At 45.8% G+C, this 20,500-nt stretch overlaps 1 long non-coding RNA gene across 1 annotated transcript in view; it reads left to right on the forward strand.

Moving 5' to 3' along the window:
• Window positions 1-873: 873 nt before the first annotated feature.
• The window catches only part of LOC140848507 (uncharacterized), a 31,353-nt gene continuing 11,726 nt past the window's right edge, over window positions 874-20,500 (forward strand). The window contains exons 1-2 of the long non-coding RNA XR_012129528.1: window positions 874-1,301; window positions 1,643-1,707. This is a non-coding gene — a long non-coding RNA (uncharacterized lncRNA). The remainder of the gene's footprint in view (window positions 1,302-1,642; window positions 1,708-20,500) is intronic.

The following is a 20,500-nucleotide window of genomic DNA, read 5'->3' on the forward strand; positions in this document are numbered from 1 at the left end:
CCGAGGGAGAGTGGGACAGGGGAGAGGGTCTGTGGAGGCCTGGGAATTTAACAGGGGATCCCAGGGTTCTGGGAACCTGGAGCGTCACCTGAGGGGAGGTTCAGGGCTCCAACTGGACACATCCTCTTATTCCCCAAGATTCCTCACTTGTGGGCAGTGGGAGGGCCAGAGTGGAGGTTCTCTGAAGTGCAGAGCCCAGGGCTGGAGGCCCTCTTGCTCTGGTCAGATGGGGCTGGACAGGGAGACAGGAAAAACTCCAGCGTCTTGGTTTTGTTGTTTCCTAGTGAGGTCTTGAGTCAGTCCCAGCACCTCTCTGGGCCTCAGACTCCCCAGTCTGTTTGGTCTCTGAGCTTTCTTCTGGCTCTGGCCTGGGGTCCTGGGGCTCACCCTGCCCTCCTTCAGGCAGTAGGTATTTGTCCTCAGCTTCTCTAGGCCTTCCTGCCTGGTGCCAACACCTCCAGGGCTGCAGTTATCCTATAAGCACTTTTGACTTTCCTGAACAGCAGACCCAGAACTGAGAAGCAAACAAACAAACCTTTATTTGTTTCATTTGTGACCTGGCATCATAAAAGCAACCAAATCCTGACCGGCGTTGCTGATACAGGTTTCCAGGTCTCCCAGGATGGCCAACCCTTCATTATACCTGTTTTCCCCAGGTGGTTCTCCCAAGCCAGTCTCTAATCAGGATCTTTAAAGAAAGTAAGTGAATTGGGTAAATTGAGAGGACAGAGAGTTCCTGCGGTTGTGCAGGGCTTGGGGACAGTCCCAGTGAGGACAGATAAGATCAGAGGAGGAGGGGGAGAAGGGGAGGAGGAGAGGAATCACCGTTACCATCTCCTGAGTTTTCCCTTTACACGCATTTTCTCAGTGAATTCAGAAATTTCATAGACCAGTAAAATCCACCCCCCTTTCCAATGCCTGATCTGGGGAGCTGCAAAGTGTTTGAGTTGCTCGCTTTTTATTTCGCCATCGAAAGACATTGGAAAACAAATATCCATTCAATTGTTTATTTATTTGACAAATGTTTGTTGAGGGCCTGCTATGTGTCAGGCGTTATTTCAGGTCCCAAGATACAGCTGTGAACAAGGTAGACAAAAATCCCTGCCCTCGTGGGGCAAGTCAGACAATGGACCAAAACAGGAAATAAATAACAGGTTCAGTGGTGGTTAAGTGCTATGGAGGAAAACAGGACAGGGCAGGGGACAGGGCACATCGTGGGTGGGTTGTATTTTAAATAGGCAGTCACAGAAGGTGTCCTTGGGAAGGGGACATTTGAGCAAAGCTCTGAAGCTGGTGAGAGGGTGAGTCTTGTGGTGGGTGGGTGGGGTGGGTTAAGGAATCTAGGCAGAAGGAACAGCAAGAGCAGAGACCTTTAGCCCTTGGTACTACAAAACTAGAAATAGAGGAGGGATATAATTTCACAATAAAGGCCAGTCCCCCTTAAGAGAGGACAATTGTATAACCTATTATGGTATATATATATATGTATGTATGTCCATATTTATCTATATGTGGTGATATAGGTATCGATGTTCATTGCTATTATTTTTCTTGTTATGCCATGCAAGGGTAAGAACATGTCCCAAGTCAGTATCTGTCTGCAGGTTAATCTTTGGCAACTGATTATTACTGCATTTTGCAGGTGAGGAATCTGAGCCTCAGAGAGGGAGGGAGCCTTGCCAGGGTCACAACAGCTGTCCCCACAAGGTCAGTATTTGCATGCAGATCCAGGGCCTGTGCTGTAACCAGGAGCCACCCTGGCCTGCTTTGCAGCCACACCCCCTGACCATGGCCCCAGGTCTCCACAACAGCTGATTAAAAGAACAGCTTGACCATCTGGTTGAACCTGATTTCCCCTCCTTCTTTTTCTTCCCCAAACTGCAGGGAAGTGGACAGCCACTGAACAAGCAGGACTGAGGGTGGGTGGGTGGGGCTGTAGACTTTGCTCCTTTCTAGAGATCAGTGGGCAGCTCTTGGTGCCAGGCCTGCTGGGGCCTTTGTGTTGGCATTTGCCCCATTCAGGAAATCCAGCTATGCTGGCTGGGTGCGGCCTGGAAGACAGCATTGCTTCAAAACAACTCATGCTGGTGATCAGGTTATAGGCACCTACTCTGTGCTGGGAACCAGAGGTCATCTCACTGAAATGAACCCTCTCAACAGTGATGAAAGGCAGGCAGGAGGTCCTTTATTTGTTCATTCAGTCACTCTCACCTTAATTTAGTCAAAAGCTGCTGAACACCATATTGTTGCAAAGAATATGGTCTGATTAACACATAAGATGTGCCAGGCGTTGTTCCAGGCACTTGTGTTCTTATTTAAAGAGGTATTAAATCAGAGACTGATATAGGGAGAGATTCTTTGGGGTGGTAGAGGGGTTTAGTTTATTCAGATTGGAGAAGATCTGGAGAAATTTTGAGAAGGAGATCTGGGTGGATCTGCAAAGCTGGAGGCTCTGGAAAGTTTAGGGTGGGGAAAGGGCATTCAGGCCGGAGAACAGCTTGAGCAAAGCCTGGGCAGCCGAGGAAAGAAGGGTGTGTTTGGGAGCTAAGAGCTGACAGCCTGCAACAAGATTTCCCTGCAGGACAGTGGGAAGGCATGTGGTCAGTCAGGGAGGGAGCCAGGAAAGAAGGTTCTCCGGTGGCCCCTGAGCGGCCTTGGGTTGTTCACCTAGCTCTCTGCTACTCAGTTTGCTACTCAGTTAAGTCAGGTTTAATGACCCTCAACCCACTTGTCTTATAGGAAAGTTTAAAGGTCAAAGAGACCAGAGATTTTGTTATGCAGAGGGAGGGGCTACTTGCTTCCCTCAGTTAGGGACCTTTCCTTTGTGCTCACATGACCGCTGTTCAGCCTTGCTCCTGGTTGGCACGTGGGACCCTGGGTTTCCGTTGCCTCCTCAGGGCTGGCCTCTGGTCAGAGCCCACCAGGCCCCTGAGGTACTCCTGGAAATTGGTGGTGGGACCTTCTCGTTTGCATCCCGGGGGCCCAGTCTGCACATGGCCTGTCCAGGAGGTAAGTGGTCTGTGGTCAGTGCACCAACTATGGGATCAGCCTCAACCCAGACTGAATTACCAGTCAGGTGCAGGCCACTCATGTGACACCCCCTCCCCCCAGCAGCAGACAAATTCATCTCTGAGACTCAGTTTCCTCATTGGTGAAATGGGAGTGATAACAGGGTCACTCTGCCACCCTCCAGCCTGACCCACCCCAGTAAGTCCTCCTTAATGGGCTGCTCTCACTGGTGTGAATAGACCAGGACCCTCACCACCTTTCCAGGAATCCGGGGGCCAGAAAGGCTGCTGCTGGTCCAACTCACAGGAATCTGAGGGACAGAAGGGATCCTGACTGACAGTCATGCCAATCATTCACTTATTTGTTCACTCTACGCACGCACGCACTCACGCACTCACTCACTTACTCATTCAATAAATGTCACTGAGCATCTCTGAAACAGCCAGCACAGCACTGGGTGATTTGTTGATAAAGATGTTTAAGACACAGTTTCTAAACCTCAAGAGAGAACATATAAGAGAATTAAAATTAGCAGGCAGTATGCATTATGTGTCCCATGGATGAGGCAGGGAAGGGTCTTTCCTCAGAGAGAGGAAAGTACACAGAAATTGGGAGGTGTGGTAGGGGCAGGCATTAGGGAAGCCCTCTCAGAGGTGGTAGTCTGCTACAGGGTCTGTGGAGGTCATATGGGTGGGTGGGGAGGAGAAGGCGGGTATTCCAGGTAGAGGGACCTGCTCACTGAGCAGAGGAGGAATACATGTGGGACTCAGACATGCTTGGCTGGATGGAACCTGTGGAATCCGGTTGTGCAGGTTGGGGCTCTGGGCAGCAGAAGGCCAGGAGACTGAGCTGGGATTCCAGGCTATGGACAAGGCTGTGTCACCATTGAGCTCATGGGCTCTAAAGAAGAAAGGGGGAAGTAATGTGGCGGATGGGTCAGCAGTGGGCTCCCCTCCATGCCTGGCAGGCCTCCCGCCCCACTGGAGAGGACATGGGTTGGGAAGAAAACTCCTTCCTGGTTCCTGGAGCAGCCTCTGCCTCCAATCTACTATGTGGGCTCAGGTAGTTCAGTGTGTTTCTTAAACCCTCAGTTTCTAAACATGTGAAATTGGAGCAACTGGGCCGGATCATCTCAATTACCCTTCTAGCTCTGGGACTTAAAATCCTCTTATTGTTGATTCCAGACACAGTCATTGCAGACCTAGTCATCTGTTTTCTTGGTAATTACCCTCCTCACGAGGGAGCAGTTTGGCCTAAGTGGCCATGTTTATGTGGCACGACCCCTCTCCCCTGGCCAAGCTAAATGGACCAGATTCCAGAAGATTCCTGACCCTGGAGGGACACACTCCATAACAATCAGATTAATCTTTTGGAGAATTTAAACCAAGAGGCCCTGGATCAATTAGATAGTGTTAGCCCCTAGCTGCAATGTTTTAAGAAGAATAACTAATATGTATTGAACACTTATATACTCCTGTGTACTTCCTTTCATTCTCACACCAGTCCTGCACAGTAGACTCTCTTGATATCCCTGTTTACAGGTGGGGAAACTGAGTTTCAGTGAAGTACCACATTTGTCATATTATGGCATGCTGCCAGTTGGGGTATTGGTACTATAATCCCAATTTTCGTAGGAAAAATGTTGGAAATATTTTTCATTGTACATATATTGAAAGTAATTATAAGATATTTGTAAAAGAAACCATAATATTTTCTTCTTATAAATACAATATACAGTATACTGAAATTCCAGTAGGAAATTCCTAAAAAGTTCTGCTGATCCTGAAACAAATTGTTTCCTGGAATTAATAAAAAAGATAAAGAATTTAAGAAATGACTCTAGTACGTGTTTTGTATACTGGGAAGGACTCCATTGGTGTATGTGCCATTGGGTCTATCTGTTATTTCAGGCCTTCATTTTTGACCTCTCATCAATAATAGGGACCCATTGGATATATTTAGCAGGGCAAGGGATGTGGGTGTAGAATTTGTCTACCTTGCTGCAATTTGTCTGCAATATTATCCTATTGGCTAATGTACTAACAAAATTCCACGATAGGACATGACTTGGGCCTTTATTTTTTCATGTTCTGGTCCCCGGTAGTGGTTAAGCACTGGACCAGAGTTTGAAGCCGAAAGGGAAAACTTGCCAACAGTGGGGGTCTGCAGAGAAAGAGAGCAGAGCACGTGACCAGAGAGAAGCAGGGCTAAGCCTTGAAGCCAGAGAAACACAGCTGACTGGCTGTGGTGGCCGTGAAGCCTGGTGCACTTCTTACAGCTCCTTTTTATGTGAATTTTCTGAGGAAAACTCTGTTCCTAGCAAGCAGACAATTCCTGATGAAAACCTCAGTGTTTTATGTCCTGTTAATAAATGTGGTATGTGATTCCCACTCCATAAACTTGACTGTGCAAGAAATGTTACATTATTTTATTTCCTTGAATTTTAATTAAATCTGACCTGCAGTCCACATTTTTGCTGAGGTGGCTATAAAGTTGATCTCAGTGAGGTGATAGGACCCTTCTTTTGGGCAGCCCACAATCTGGGGGTTTCCCATCTGAAATGGGTCATTAGTCCCACCCCGCAGCCGTGGCTACTGTGGCCCTCCCTCCCTATCTGAAGACAAGTGTGCGGACGCAGCAGGTCCTAGTGGGTTGCTGCCTCCTCAGACACACTTCCCAGCCCAGGCCTCTGCTTGCTCTCCTCCTGTGGGGTCCCCAGAAGGAAGGCATATCTGTTTTTGTTATGCCAGGCTCTGGCCTCCCTTAGTTAAATGTGCCACCCAGCCACCTCCACTGGCACTGCCAGCCTCCATGCATCCCAGCCTTGGGGACTCTCCCCTGTCTCATGGCACTCAAATGCACTTGGCTCTTTTTCTTTTCCCTGCAGCATAATAATGTTAAGTTCGGGCTTTTAACATGCAAAAGCCAGGAAAGGAGCTTGTCATGGAGCATCCTGCTATAGCATGGCGCGACCTGTTTGTACTGGAGGAGGAGTGAGCACAGGAGTACAAAACGCAAAGTAACACCCCGGGGGGTCATCCTGGCGCTCTGCTAGTGTGTGTTCTAATGGCCATGACACCGCTGCTTTTGGCGACCTCCCTGCTCCAAAAGGGCCCTGTCAGACCCTCCCTGACATCTCTGTGGGCTCCTGGAATTCCCACCTGCAGCATAAGTCCCACTGGCTCTGAACGGTGAGATGGGGAGACTGCTGCTGAGCCCCAGCCCCTGGCCCGCCCGCCAGGGACAGAGGCGCTTTGGCATGTAAAGTAAGCATGAGGACCCAGCAGGCTCCCAGCAGGTTGCTGCTTCCTGAGACATGCTTTCCAGCCCAGGCCACTGCCATTTCTCCTGAATTCTTCCCTGGAGCAGCTCTGGGTTTATTTTTATGGGATGTGCAACAGTCACTTTGCTTAAGCTCAAAATTGACCTTCTGGTTTCCTTGCTTCACACCCGCAGGCTTGGGCAATCCCCCACTCCTCCTGCGGCTTTCAAGGCCTCCTTATGATCTGGTCTTACTTGGTCTTCACTCACCTTTCTAGCCTCTAGCCTCACCCTCACCCTCTTCACATTTGCTCTGACCCCAGAATCACACATGTACTTTCTTCCCTGGGCCTTTGGTTATCCTGTGTCCTCTGCTGGGATACTCTCTCCAGCAGCCTGGTGGGCTGACCCTGTAGCCATCCACAGTGTTAGAGAGAGCAGGGAACATGACCCTGAAGTGCCTAGACTTGGGTTCAGATAGCAGCTCCACTAGTGGCTGGATGTGTGACCTTCCATTCTCTGAGCCACAATTGTCTCATCTGTACACTGGACATTAAATGAGGGTCAGGGTGAGGATTCAGTTAGGAAATGGGTGAAAGACACAAGAGTGATTGGAATTATGTGCCACTCTGCTATGTGCTTGGCGAATAAAACTCATTTCTTTGATGAATACCATCCCTTTGTACAGGACTCTTAGCTGCAAAAAAGCAGAGTATAGTTTATTGGGCATAAGAGGTGACCGACAATGAGAATCTTAGTCAGCAGTTTGAACAGTAAAATAAAAAGAATGAAAGTAACAGTCACACTTTATTAGCACTTATTGTGAGCAGGTACTGTGTGGAATGCTTGAAGACATTAGGTCAGTTTACGCACAAATCCCCCAGGAGCAGGGAGTTTTGACTTTTCATCTGTTTTTATAAACGATAAAACAGAGGATCAGGGAGTTTGTGTGAGTTATCTAAAGTCCTGCAGCTTATAAGTGGCACAGTCTTGTTGACATTAAATCCAGACCTGAGTCCAAAGATCATACAGTTAAACACACCCACACATGTGTGCTGATGGGGTTCAGGGCATGCTGCCCCCAAATATGCCATTTTGGCATACTGGTTCTTTTGAATTAAAATTACTTAAGAAACAGCCAGTACAAGAAGGACACACTGACCCTTCTTTGTCTCCCTGGAAGCAGGAAATAAATTTCCCATGTGAAAGGCACCCTCCCTGCACCAGGAGGTAAAGAGACATCCTTATCACAGAGATAGGGTGTGGGGCAGAGAAGGCTGTAGAGACACTCCTGTTACTTCTAACTAATTTACTACCTCAAACCCAAACTTCTTTGTCTCATCAATTCTTCACAAATTTATTGTTTCTTTGTCTAAAAGGTATAAAATTGCTTATTTTGATCACTTCTCTGAGTCTCATAATTTTATAAGCTCCCAGATGAATGAAATTAAATTTGGTTTACTCCTCTTAATCTAATGTCCATTTAATTATTAGATCAACCAAAGAACCTAGAATGGAAGAAAGGAAGTTTTTCTCCCCTACAGTACACACATACACACACTTCTACACCCACATATACACACACACACTCACATATCCCATTGTGTCTTTTTCAACACCACCAGTCAATTAACTCAATTCTTAGTGAACATTGACTGTATGTTCTACAATTCAGCTCAATTCTGACACTATCTACCTAGAGATAGCATCAGATCCCATAGGTGAAGGGCTCAGTCCCACGAGACTGCTCCCCTCTTGAGATACCATTCACAAGTCCAGGTTGTCAGCTGGGCTGACCGACAGGCTGTAAATCAGAGGTTCCCACAACCTCCTCCTTGGGCTCCATTAGTTTGCTAGAGCAGCTCACAGAACTCAGGAAAACATCTTACTTAAGAGATCACCAGTTTATTGTAAAAGGATATAGCTTAGAAATAGGTGGAATAGAGGCATAGGGTAGGGTATGGGGACAGGGTGTGGTGCTCGCATGCCGTCAGAATGTGCTACTCTCCCCAGATCTCAGGGTTCAACCAAGAAGCTCTCCAGCCTCCATCCTTTTGGTTTTTATAGCACCTTCCTTACATAGGCATGATTCATTAAATCACTGGGCCATTGGTGATTGATTGAACCTCCCTCTAGTTCTTCTCTCCTCCCAGGAGGTCAGGGATTTGGACTGAAATTTCCAAACCTCTAATCATGTTTGGTTCCCTGGCAACCAACCTCCATCCTTAGGGGCTTTCTGGAAGTCACCTTATCAACAAATTCATGTGTGGTTGAAAGTGGCTTATTATGAATAACAGGAGATACTTCAATCATGTTTTTCACTTAGGACATCCGAAGAGTTTTAGGAGCTCTGTGCCAGAAATGCGGATGTAACCCAAATATATATTTGTAATTGTCGATCACAATATCACAGACATATACTCATATACACATGCACACCCACATGCTTGCACATATGTCTACACATATATACACATACCCACACCCACAAACACTCACAAAAGGAGGGTACACAGGATACATAGGTGATGGGACCTAGGGATCTATGGCTTGCTTAGAAAGAGGAAGGCATGAATAGTGAAGAGAGCAAGTGACACAGCTCCGGTGCCCCTGAGGGAGGGGAGAGCTAGCTCAGTTTAGGAGCAGAGCCTCCTGGCAGCCTGCTGCACTGATGCCACTGTTTCACTGAGACTTACAGAGTTGCTTTCTCCCCTCTGCCCATCAGTGCTGGGGATCAGGGCCTGCAAACAGCTTGCGCTCCACCGGGGTAGATAGTGGTCCCTGCAGGGAGGGGGTCACTGGGCCTTTGTCCCAGGACACCCCAAACCTCCACCTTATCTGACGCTGCATGCTGACAGGTGGCTGGAACACTTTCTTTCATTACTCCTTCATTTAAGCTCAGCCTCCAACCCCCCGAGGCTTTGTGGGTCGTTCAGGTGCCTTTCATTTCCATTAACTGTGGGACACATGTTACTTTTGTACATGTAGTATTGAAGTTGATTGTTTTAAAAAGAAAACGTTAGAAATCATGCCTGTGAATATCTGTCAGCATTTTAGCGTTTCGAACATGTCCTCATTTTAAAAGTGGCTAGTCTGGTGGCTCAACTGTTACTTATACATTCAATCATTTAAAAAATGTTTTTGGAGCCCCTACTGTGAGTGAGACACTATAGCCACTGTGATAATGACTACAAACCAAACAGGCAAGGTTCCCACATCAAAGGAGGCTTCTGGGGGGAAATGGAAAACAAGTCAGCCATTGAAGGAACAAGAAACAGCATTTGAGGTAGTGGTGTATTAGAAGGGCCATTGTCAGGTTATGTGGCCCCCAAAAGTATTGCAAGCAAGGCCTCAAATCAATATTTGTATGCCAGTGTTTGTAACAGCTCTACTTAAAACAGCCAAATGGTGGAAACAACCCAAATATCCATCAACAGATGAATAAACAAAGTGTGCTATGTACATACAATGGTGTATGATTCAACCTTAAAAAGGAAGGACATTCTGACACAGGCTCTGGCATGGATGAGCCTTGAGGGTATTATGCTAAGTCAGACATGAAAGGACGAACACTATAGGACTCCACGAACATGAGGTACTTAGAACAGGAACGTTCTTGGAGCTGGAAACTAGAATAGAGCTTATCAGGGGCTGGGAGGGCAGGTGGACTAGGGAATTGTTGTTTAATGGGTATCAAATTTCTCCTTGGGATGATGAAAAAGTTCTGGAAATGGATGGTTGCACAACACTGTGAATGTACTTAGAGCTACTGAAGTGTACACTTAAAAATTGTTAAAATGGTAACTTTATGTTGCTATGTTATGTTAAATTTTATCCCAGTAAAATAAAAAAAAATAGTTTATGTGATAGAGAGTAAGCAGGGAAGGATAGGGTTAATATACCTAAAATGGCTAGGGAAGGCCTTTCTGGAAAAGGGACATTTGATCAATGAATGGACAAGAGACAGGATTCAGCCAGCTTGGCCAGATTTGGGGAGGCAGTGGGCTGAGGTCACGTGGGAGTGGTGGCAGGCGCAGTGGCCCAGGGGTCTGGCAGGCCGGGATAGGGAGCACAACTTCTATTAGGAGCAGTGGGAAACTGCAGAAGGTTGTAGTCGTAGTGGTGGGAGTGACAGAATCAACCTTACACTTTTGAAAAGACCACTCAGGCTGCTGTGTGACAGAGCTTGCCAGGGGACACCGGAGAGCCGTGGGGAGCCCATGGGGTACCAAGAGGTGAGGTCTACCCCTTCCAGGGCTCAGCCCCCTCTCCTCCTCTGCCTGTCGTTCCTGCAGTGCGGGGTTAGAGGGTCACATGTTGGGAAAGGAAGGTGAGGAAATCTGTGTGTTGAAATCTGCTGCTGCCTGTGTCAGTGGCAAAGGCCCCATGCTGCTGGGGCCCCCCACGGCCCCTGCATAAATCTGGCTCACCCAGCCCAGGGGAGGAGGGACTGGCGTTGACCTGAGGGCAGGGGCTGTCGGCAGGCGGCAATTGAATGGTGGCTTACCAGACCACGGGCCTGAGAGTCTGGCAAATGGCCTCACCTCCTCAGCCTCAGTTTCCTCATCTGTAGAAGCAGGATAGTAATAGTACTTATATTGCAAGGACTCAATATGATAAAATGTGTCAGGCTCTTTGCACAGTGTCTAGCACAGGTTAAACTCTCAGTAAAGGTTAGTCATCATCAACATCATCATCATTATTATTTTGCTATTGTAAATCTAAAACATTTATTCAATCTGTTCTGGTTGCATTAAGATCATGAGATTTCCCCATCTGAAGGCTATAAACCCAGTGCTAAGTCCCTTTGATTAATAACTTTTCTTTTGTAGTCTGTGCACCTTAGGGGCAGGATCTGGATCTTCTTCCTCTTTTTCTCCTCCTTTGGGTCAGTAGGCTCTGCCATCGATGTCCCTTAACACCCTGGTCTTCGTGCATTCAAAACACCTGGAGTTACAGGTACAGTTGTCTCTGTTCCCTGATGACATGCTCCATTAAGGCAGGACTGCACCGCCACCCCCTTTACCCCATACACACACACACACACACACACTCACACACACACACACACACACACACACACACACACACACACACACACACATATCTCCAAAATAATTCAAAGTAGGATTTGCACATGCATGTTCATAGCAACTTTATGAGAATAGCAGAGAGACAGAAGCAACTCAAGTGACCACTGAGAGATGAATGGATAAATGAAATGTGATATATACAATTATTCTGCTAGAAAGGAAGACATGTGCTATAACATGGATGAACCTTGAGGACACTGTGTTAAGGGAAGTAAGCCATGCACAACATCAGCAAATACTGTGTAATTACACCTATACAAGCTTCCTAGTGTAGTCAAATTCACAGAAACAGAAATTAGAATAGTCGTTGCCACAGGCTTGGGGGAGGAGGAAATGGGGAATTGTATAATGGGGACACTTTCAGGGTTGCAAGGTGAAAAAGATCTGGAGATCTTTTGCACAACAGTGAGAATATACTTAACACTACTGGGCTGTGCACTTAAAATGGTTATAATGGTATATTTTATGTTATGTGTTTTTTATCACACAAAAAAAATAGACTCAGGCTTCTGAGGAGAGGCTAAGGTTGCCACCTGGACTTCAACATAAATGGGAACAACAATTATACCAATGCGTTAGGGTGGAAGAGACCCTCATGTAAAGCCCAGTGGCTGGCACATGGTGTGTAGTTAATAAGTGCAATCTTTGCTTTTTATTATTTTTATTATTATTTGCTCATATACATCGGTTGGAAAGAATGCATGAAGCAAACATTTGAAGAGTAAGTAGCTCTTGTTCTTCACAAGGGGACTGTGCTTGGAGCCATTGTCAGTGTCTCCCATTCTCAGTAAGGTCCTCCCTGTACCCTCAGGATGGCCTCCCCATTGCTAACCCAGTGGTCCCATTTTGAATGGCAATGGCATTTGTCATGTTTGATCATTCTTTCTTTTCTGAAACTCGTTCTCCACCTGACTTAGGGATACCGCTGAATGTCTTAGTCTTTTTCCTTTGTTTTCTCTCATTGGTCTGATCTCTTGATGCAAAAGTGCCCAGATCCTGGTGACTGCTTCCCTTTGCCTCTCCTCTCCTGTCCCCTCCCCTCCCCTCCTCCCTTCCCTTCCTTTCTTTTTCCTCTCACTCCCTAGGGGACCTCAGCCAGACTTATGGCTTCACAGACCATCAACACACTGATGACTCCTACATTTATGTCTCTACCCTGGACCTCTCCCTTGAAATTCAGACTCATATTTCCCCTCCTTATTCAATGCCTCTATATACCTAGATGGTTGTCTAACTTAATATTTTGGTGAAAAAAATAGAAGAGATCCAATTTAATATGTCCAAGATAAACTTCCTATATTAGTAAATGGTAAGTCCACTTCCAATTGTTCAGACCAACAATCTTTAAGTCGTCCTTAATTTCTCTTTCTTTCATACCCCACATTCAATTTGTCAGGAAATACCATCTATTCAGGTTTTAAATATTTCTGGAATCTACCCACTTCCTTCCACTACTACCATTTTGCTACAAGCTCCAACACTCCTTGCCTGGAAGAGAGCCCTCACCTGACCATGCTACCCCCTGATCTCAGACATTCAGCCTCCAGAACTGTGAGCAATAAACTTTGGTTGTTTGTAAGCTACAGAGTCTGTGGTACTTTGGTATAGTAGACTAAATGAACTAAAATACTTATCATTAGGGAAATGCCTATCAAAAAAGAATAATTGGATAATACCTCACACTCAAAATGACTGTAAAAAAATGCACTCCCAAAACAAATCCCAGAAAACATATGTTGGTGAGGTTGTAGAGAAATTGGACCGTTAGGATACTGTTGGTGGCAATGTAAAATGGGACAGCTGCTGTGGAAAACAGTATGACAGTTCCTCAAAAAATTAAAAATAGAAATACTGTAGGATTCAGCCAGTCCACTTCTGGGTATATACCCAAAAAAATTGAGAGCAGGGTCTTAGAGAGATATTTGCTTGTTCATTTCCAATTTGGATGCCTTTTATTTCTTTCTTTTGCCTAATTTGTCTGGCTAGAACTTTTGACTATAATGTTGAATAAAATTTGGAATCCTTGCCTTGTTCCTGATCTTAGAGGAAAAGCTTTCAGTCTTTCACCATTAAGTGTAATATTCATTCTCAGGTTTTCATATATTCTTACCTATAATTGTGGTATACAAAATCCTAGAGACACAAAGTAGGATGGTGGTTGCTAGGGGATAGGGATGGGGGGAATAAGGAGTTGCTTAACGTGTATAGAGTTTCCGTTTTAAAAAATGAAAAGAATTGTGGAGATGGTGGTAATGGTTGTACAACACTATGAATACACTTAATACTACTGAATTGTACACTTAAAAATGGTCTAGATGGTAATTTTTTAATGTTTATTTTAGCACAATAAAAAAAATAGAAAAAAAGTACAAATAAGATCATTGTCTCTTCTGTGATCAAAAATCCCAAGAGACTTCTCCTTTCACTAGGGCAAGAGTAAAGATCTTGAAGAGGCCTTCAAGACCCACAAAATTTGGCATTGTTATTTCTGTGACCTTAACTCCTCTTATGCTCCCACTGGCCAGCTCTGCTTCTCTCTGGCCTTCCTGCAGTTATCTGAATAAGCTTTGCAGGCCCCTGCCCCAGGGCCTTTGCTCTTGCACTCTCTCTGCCCAGAACCTTCTTACCCACTAGTATCTCCATGGTGTACTCCCTCCATTTCTTCATATCTCTGCTCATAGGTCATCTTATCAACAATCTGTCTCCTTTATAAGGAGAAATATCCCACCCCAGTTACCCACCTCCCTCTGTGGCTTTTTCCTCGCTGTATTTTTCTCCGTGCATCTATCAACATCTCAGATGCTATATGCCTGTTATTAATCTTGTTCATTGTCAATACCCCCTTTAAATGTCAGATCTTTGAGGGCAGGGATCCTGCTGAACTCTTGAACTGCTGCCTTTCCAGAGCACATCTCAAGCACATAGTAGGTCCTTAGTAGACATATACCCAGTGAAGGAATGAATGGACTCATGGACTGATCTGTAAAGAGTCAGTGACCTGCAGGGATTCTCAAACTAAAAGTTCATGAATGGTGTGATTGTTTCCTAGAAGAAAGAGCATCACTGTCTTAATCACCTCAAAACCAACTGCTTTGGGTGTTTACTGGGTCATCTCATGACCCTGGCCCAATTAGGAGAATGAGACTTATTGGGTCTTTTCCTTACTTCTGCAATGACCAATTCAAGTCCTTGCCCAACAGCCAGCCCTTCTGGCTAGTGCCTTTACTCACAGGGATGTTGCTTGTCCAGGTACAAGGGTGGACTCCTGGATCCTCTGGGGAAAGGGCAGTGGAAGTGCAATTGCTTATTCCTGGGAGGCTGTTGTTTACTGGTTACATGCAGCAGAATGAACAGCAAATTCTTCACAAGAAGGGAACAAACCTCCCTCCCCCACTCCACTCAGGCCAGGATTTTTCCTTCCTGTGTGCTGTGGCGGCCCTGCCGTGACCATGGCATCTGGCAACTTCTCCCTGATTCTCTGGCTTTCTCTGTGCGTTGCCATGGAAACAGGCCCCTGGCACTACCGAAGGCCTATTCCAGTGATGTTCATTCACTCATCTGATTGCCCTCACTGAGGGCCTGAGCACACGCACACGTGTACCTACACTCACGGTGACCTCGGTGCATGCAATCACTCTGCCTCGTGACACCACAGACAGGAGGATGAGTGAGTCACATGCAGGTACTTAAGTAAGACTCACATGGGCTCCTCATGTGGTTCATGTACAAAAATGAAGGGGAAATCATCTTGATTCACAAATGTGATAAGCTTTGCAGGAATCTTCCCTCCCTCCCCCTTGGCATTCAGCTAAGAGGCAAAACCTGGAAAGGGGCTTTGGCTTTAAGGCAAATCAGATCATTGTTCTCTGTCTCCTCAACGGGGAGCTGAAAGGCCAATACCTTGCTCTACTGAAGGGCAGCTCTGATCACCTTTCCCTCACAACCTGCCTGCTAGGTCCTCATGCAGCTGTGAGAAGGGCGTGTCATGCTTGCTTCCCAGGCTGGTAAAGGCCTGTGCTCTGGTCTGTACTTACCAGAGAGGCTTTCGAGGTTGTGGAGGAAAACTTGTGTCCTGGAGCAAATGGAACCATGGGGAAAACTAAGGAATTACACATGAGATCTGTACCTGCACATACCGCACAAGTATGTGCTTCAAACCCATGCACATGCATGTGCATGCACACGCCAGGCAAACACCTACAGAGATCGTTTCCCCGCACCACACACACAGGTGTATGTCACCTACATATATCTCAGCCCCACATACTCTCCACAGGCACAGACAGACACACACCCAAGTACCTTCTTCCTCTATATCTACCAGTCATATATCTGCCTGTGTAGCATATTCATGTAACTATACCAAAATGGGACCCTTCTCGCAATAATTTTACAAAGATCCAAAAAGTTGAAAATAAACAATAGGTGGCATGTTTTCCACCCATTGCAAAGTGAGAAGCTACTTCACCTATGCAGGACTTACAAAGGTGGGGGACAAAACCCAGCTTTTCAAGATTGCTGAGCCCCACACCCACTTGATGGTATAAAAGTACCGAGAATGAAGAGCTTAAGGGGAAAGACATTCTTGGGAAAATCTGCTAGAATGCCATGGCATTTTCTCTTGGCCCCATCCCAAGGCAGAAGATGGGAGCACTCCCTTTCACTTAGAGATCTTGGCCTATGTCCCTGAAGTTTGGGGGAACATATGGGCTGGAGTTTGCCCCCCATTGGAGAAGTCTACAAACAAGAGGAGGCTGGGCTGAGGAGAGACGTGGGGAGAGGAGGGGCACTGATTGGGAACGGCCAGCACTCCAGCTGTGCTGGGGTACACAGTGCATGAGCATCTTCCATGGGTATGTGGACCGTGCAGCAGAGAGAGATGGCTGGAAAGTTTACCCAAAAGGCCATGACTCCCGTGATTAGTCTACAAGGGTGAGGGGACTGGTATAGAGCCAGCCAGCAGAGACAATTCCTGCCTTACAGGCATTAGTTAGGAGACCCCCAATGCTAAGGGTTTCTAAGAACCTACAGAGTACCCAGGAGGGAAAGAGTCAAGCTTACCCCTCTGCCAAAGCCAGAGAAAACCACAGCCAGGGACATGGGTGCTGGGGAGATCAGCTCTCCCCAGCCCCACCCTCCGTTTCACCTGGAGAAGCCAGAGGAGGGGTGGATAGTGACCTCCCAGCCCTAAGCATGCCCCAGTTGGGGGAGGAGACATATATTCACTTGAAAAAAATTTGGAGTTTCTTCAATTACCCAGACTGGAAATTTTAATTATGGAAATGAGACTATTATGGAGACTGTAAGTGTCTAGGGAGGATTTGTTATTATGTGAGATGAGTGACCAAAGAAATTATGGCCGAATTTCCATCCCTCAAAGATTTCATTTAAGGTGGCAGGGAGAAAGGAGTCAAGCTAGCAGTTAGCAAGGGCAGACATAAGAACAAATAAAGCTCCTAGATGGGTGCCTGGACCCTAAGGAGTTGTGCTTTTCCACCAAGAGCTACACCTGTGCACAGAGGCAGCCTGGTGAAAAGACCCAGCAATGAGCCTTTTGTTTCCAACCCACACTCCTACTAATATGCACACTCTGTCTCTTTGGACTTTGGTTGATACAGGAATTTGATTTCTTCACCTAAACCACACACACACACTCACTCAGTCACTCACTCACTCACCATTCACACTGTGGTTTTGCTGCAAATTGGCTGTAGCCGACCTAGGGAAGAGGACTTCAGCAACCACTACGAAAATACATATTCTTTTTCTTTGAGATTTAGGGGTAACATATGAAAAAAAATAGCAGATGATGATGTCTTATCTTTCAACATTTTGTATCAGGCCAAAGAAAGTTGCAGTATAACCTTATACCATATGTTAGATTGGACCATAGAAATTGCAATGGCCTGCAAAACTATTTTATAGATATTGACCTAATACTCTACCTTTTTGGGATTCTGTGCATAAAATGAGGGCATAATTCGTACCTAGCAGGGTTGTTGTGGAGATTAAATGAACAACAGATGTTAGGACCTACGCTGGTGGACAAATCCACCAGTTTTCAAACGTGTCTTTGCCACCGATCTACAGGAAGGAGGTGCCCTGATGCCTAAAGCTTGTTGCTCAGTTCTCTGACATGCTCCTCCCTGGACTCTGGAAGGGCAAAGGACTTTAGGGCCCTCATCTGCTTCTCTGTTCACGAGAGCTCTCTCTTATCCTCTAACCTTTCATCTTTATAGGCTTTAATCATAGGGATGTCACTCGTCTTGTTCTGAGGAAATTATTGCTGCTGCTTTTCTCGTGGTTTTTGGCAGTTTGCTTCTGCTCTGTCTCTGTCACCTTTGGGTCCCATTTTCTGTCTGGTTTGTTTCAGGAGCTTCGGTTGGTTGTCTAGTGGCTTTGGCTGCTGCTCGGCCTGAAGAGCTGAAGAGCTGTTTGGAAGCTCATCAGTGAGGCTTGTTGAGTGTGGAGCTTCCCTATTGTGTAAAAAAGTGGTGAACTGGTTTTGCTCTTAGGCTGGTCAGCTTCTCTAGAGAGGAGTCCCCTAAGCTCCTGCCTGGGGGCTACTACCCTGGCTCCCAGTACAGATCTCTGTATTCAAAACAGAGACTTTCATTTCATACGCATGTAAAATAGTCATTTGACTCTATTCTAGGCTGACACTGTCTCTGTGGTTCATCTTTCTCCATCAAAAAGCATCCAGGCTTTTGCTGTAATAAAGGAGGGACATTTGTCTGAATTTATTGGTTAAGGGAGGAAGTGGTAATGGTGATGGTGATAATTGTGATAGTGATGATGGTTATCATGATAGCGATGGTGGTGGTAGGAATGATGGTGGTGATAGTGGTGATGGTGTTGGTGATGGTGGTGGTGGTGGTGCTGGTGGTGCGGTGGTGGTGGTGGTGATAATTGTGATGGTGATGATGGTGATCATGATATGATGGTGGTGGTAAGGATGATGAGGTGATAGTGGTGATGGTGGTGGTGGTAGGGATGATGGTGGTGGTGGTAGGGATGATGGTGGTGTTGATGGCAGCGGCAGCGGTGGTGATGGTGTGGTGGTGATGGTGCGGTGGTGGTGGTGGTGATGGTGATAATTGTGATGGTGATGATGGTGATCATGATAGTGAGGGTGGTGATAGTGGTGATGGTGTTGGTGATGGTGGTGGTGGTGGTGCTGGTGGTGCGGTGGTGGTGGTGGTGATAATTGTGATGGTGATGATGGTGATCATGATAGTGATGGTGGTAAGTATGATGAGGTGATAGTGGTGATGGTGGTGGTGGTAGGGATGATGGCGGTGGTGATTGTGGTGATGTAGGTAGTAGTGGTGGTGATGGTGGTGATGTCGGTAGTAGTGGTGGTAGTAGGGATGGTGGTGGTGATGATGGTGATGTCAGTAGTAGTGGTGGTGATGGTGATGGTGGTGGTGGTAGGGATGATGGTGGTGGTGATGTCGGTAATGGTGGTGGTGATGGTAAGGATGATGGTGGTGATGGTGGTGGTAGTGGTGATGGTGGCAGTGGTGGCGGTGGTGATGGTGGTGGTGCTGGTGGTGCTGGTTGTGATGATGATGGTGACGGTGGTGGTGGTGAGGTGTTCATGGTGGTAATGGTGTTCACAGTGGTGATGGTACTTGCTATCTTCTGCGTCCTCAACCATTTTTACTATTTTAAGATCTGCTCTTCACCCTACCTTCAAGGTACTTGGCATCCCAATTCTTGAGATGTTCTGGCATCCTGTAGTTTCCCTCTTTTAGACTCAGGTTAAAGCTTTCTCTAGTTGACAACCCAGTTGTTACTCACCCATCTGCTTTCTTTTTTCATTAAATTAATTGACATATCTAAGCTCCTATTCTTTTTGTTTTTGTGAACATATTTTTTTATATTCCTTTGTCATTTTAGTGGTGTTTGAGAAAGAAGCAGATATAAATGAATAGGTTTGGTCTCCATTTAAAAATGGCAATTCCCTACTGCCCTTTTAAAAACCTAAATTTTGCCTCATTCTATCTTATTTTCTGCTTTTTCCCTTTATATTTTATTTTCAATATGAAGAATAGGTTCCATTTGTCAGAGCATTGAACATTCCAAAATGTGCTAAGAGCTATGAACTTGTCTGTATCCAAACAAACTCAGACACCAGGGGTCTGGATTTCTCAGGGAATAAAAAGGGTCTGGGCCAATTCAATTTTTTAGTATTTCTGAGTATGTTTTTTAAAAACAAAGGCATGCTGAAACAAATTTAGGAAATCTGAGATATCTTTTAAACATTTGCATTTATCAAACTCATGCTTTCAATACTGAAAAAAATTGCAAAGCAATGTAATTATGCTATTCACAAGATAATTACAGGATTTATTTAAAATATTAATTCATAATACATAGGCAGAGTAGTACAATAAGGAGGTACAAACTTAAAGCAGTGTGATGAATATTTTCTTTGAATTCTATCTCAACTAAGTTTGTGATAACATCCATCTTCTAAAGTCTTAGGATTTCCATGGATATGGTGTTCAAGGCATACACTCCCATCCTCTGCGTGCCCCTGCTTCCACCCAGCACACACATCCCTGTGACAATGTGGTTCCTGGAGCATCATCTGTGCAGCTTCCACCACAGGCAGTGAGAGCAGAGTGGCAGAAGTGCAGGCAAATGCTACCCCATGCTGGCCCCTGCACGGCAGGCCAGGTGGGTCAGCAGCACACCACCTTGCAGCCAATAATTTCTGCTCCAGATGCTAGCCACAGGCCCAGGTCTTGCACATGACCACATCTCTGGAATGGAATGTCTCCAGGGCCCTGACCGGTAAATACAAAGGAACTGACTGACCAAACAGGGCCAGTCTCCTTAAAGATGTTCAGGCTACCTAGGCTCAACTCTAGAAGGGCTTAGACCCTAGACAGATTCTTCTTTATCCAACCCACCCTAACATTTCAAGAAAGTATATACAAAACAAGAAAAAATTAATAATCCACTGTTTCACTACTCACCAGCCAAGTAAATTATCCTTTTTTATTTTTCCATGTTTTCTTTCTATCTATCCACATAATTATAGGCACACACACACACACACACACACACACACACACACACACACACACACCTGTATATATCTTGAAATAAATAGAACACTGGCTTGA

The sequence above is a fragment of the Manis javanica genome, chromosome 1, assembly GCF_040802235.1.
Source record: "Manis javanica isolate MJ-LG chromosome 1, MJ_LKY, whole genome shotgun sequence".
Lineage (NCBI taxonomy): Eukaryota > Metazoa > Chordata > Mammalia > Pholidota > Manidae > Manis > Manis javanica.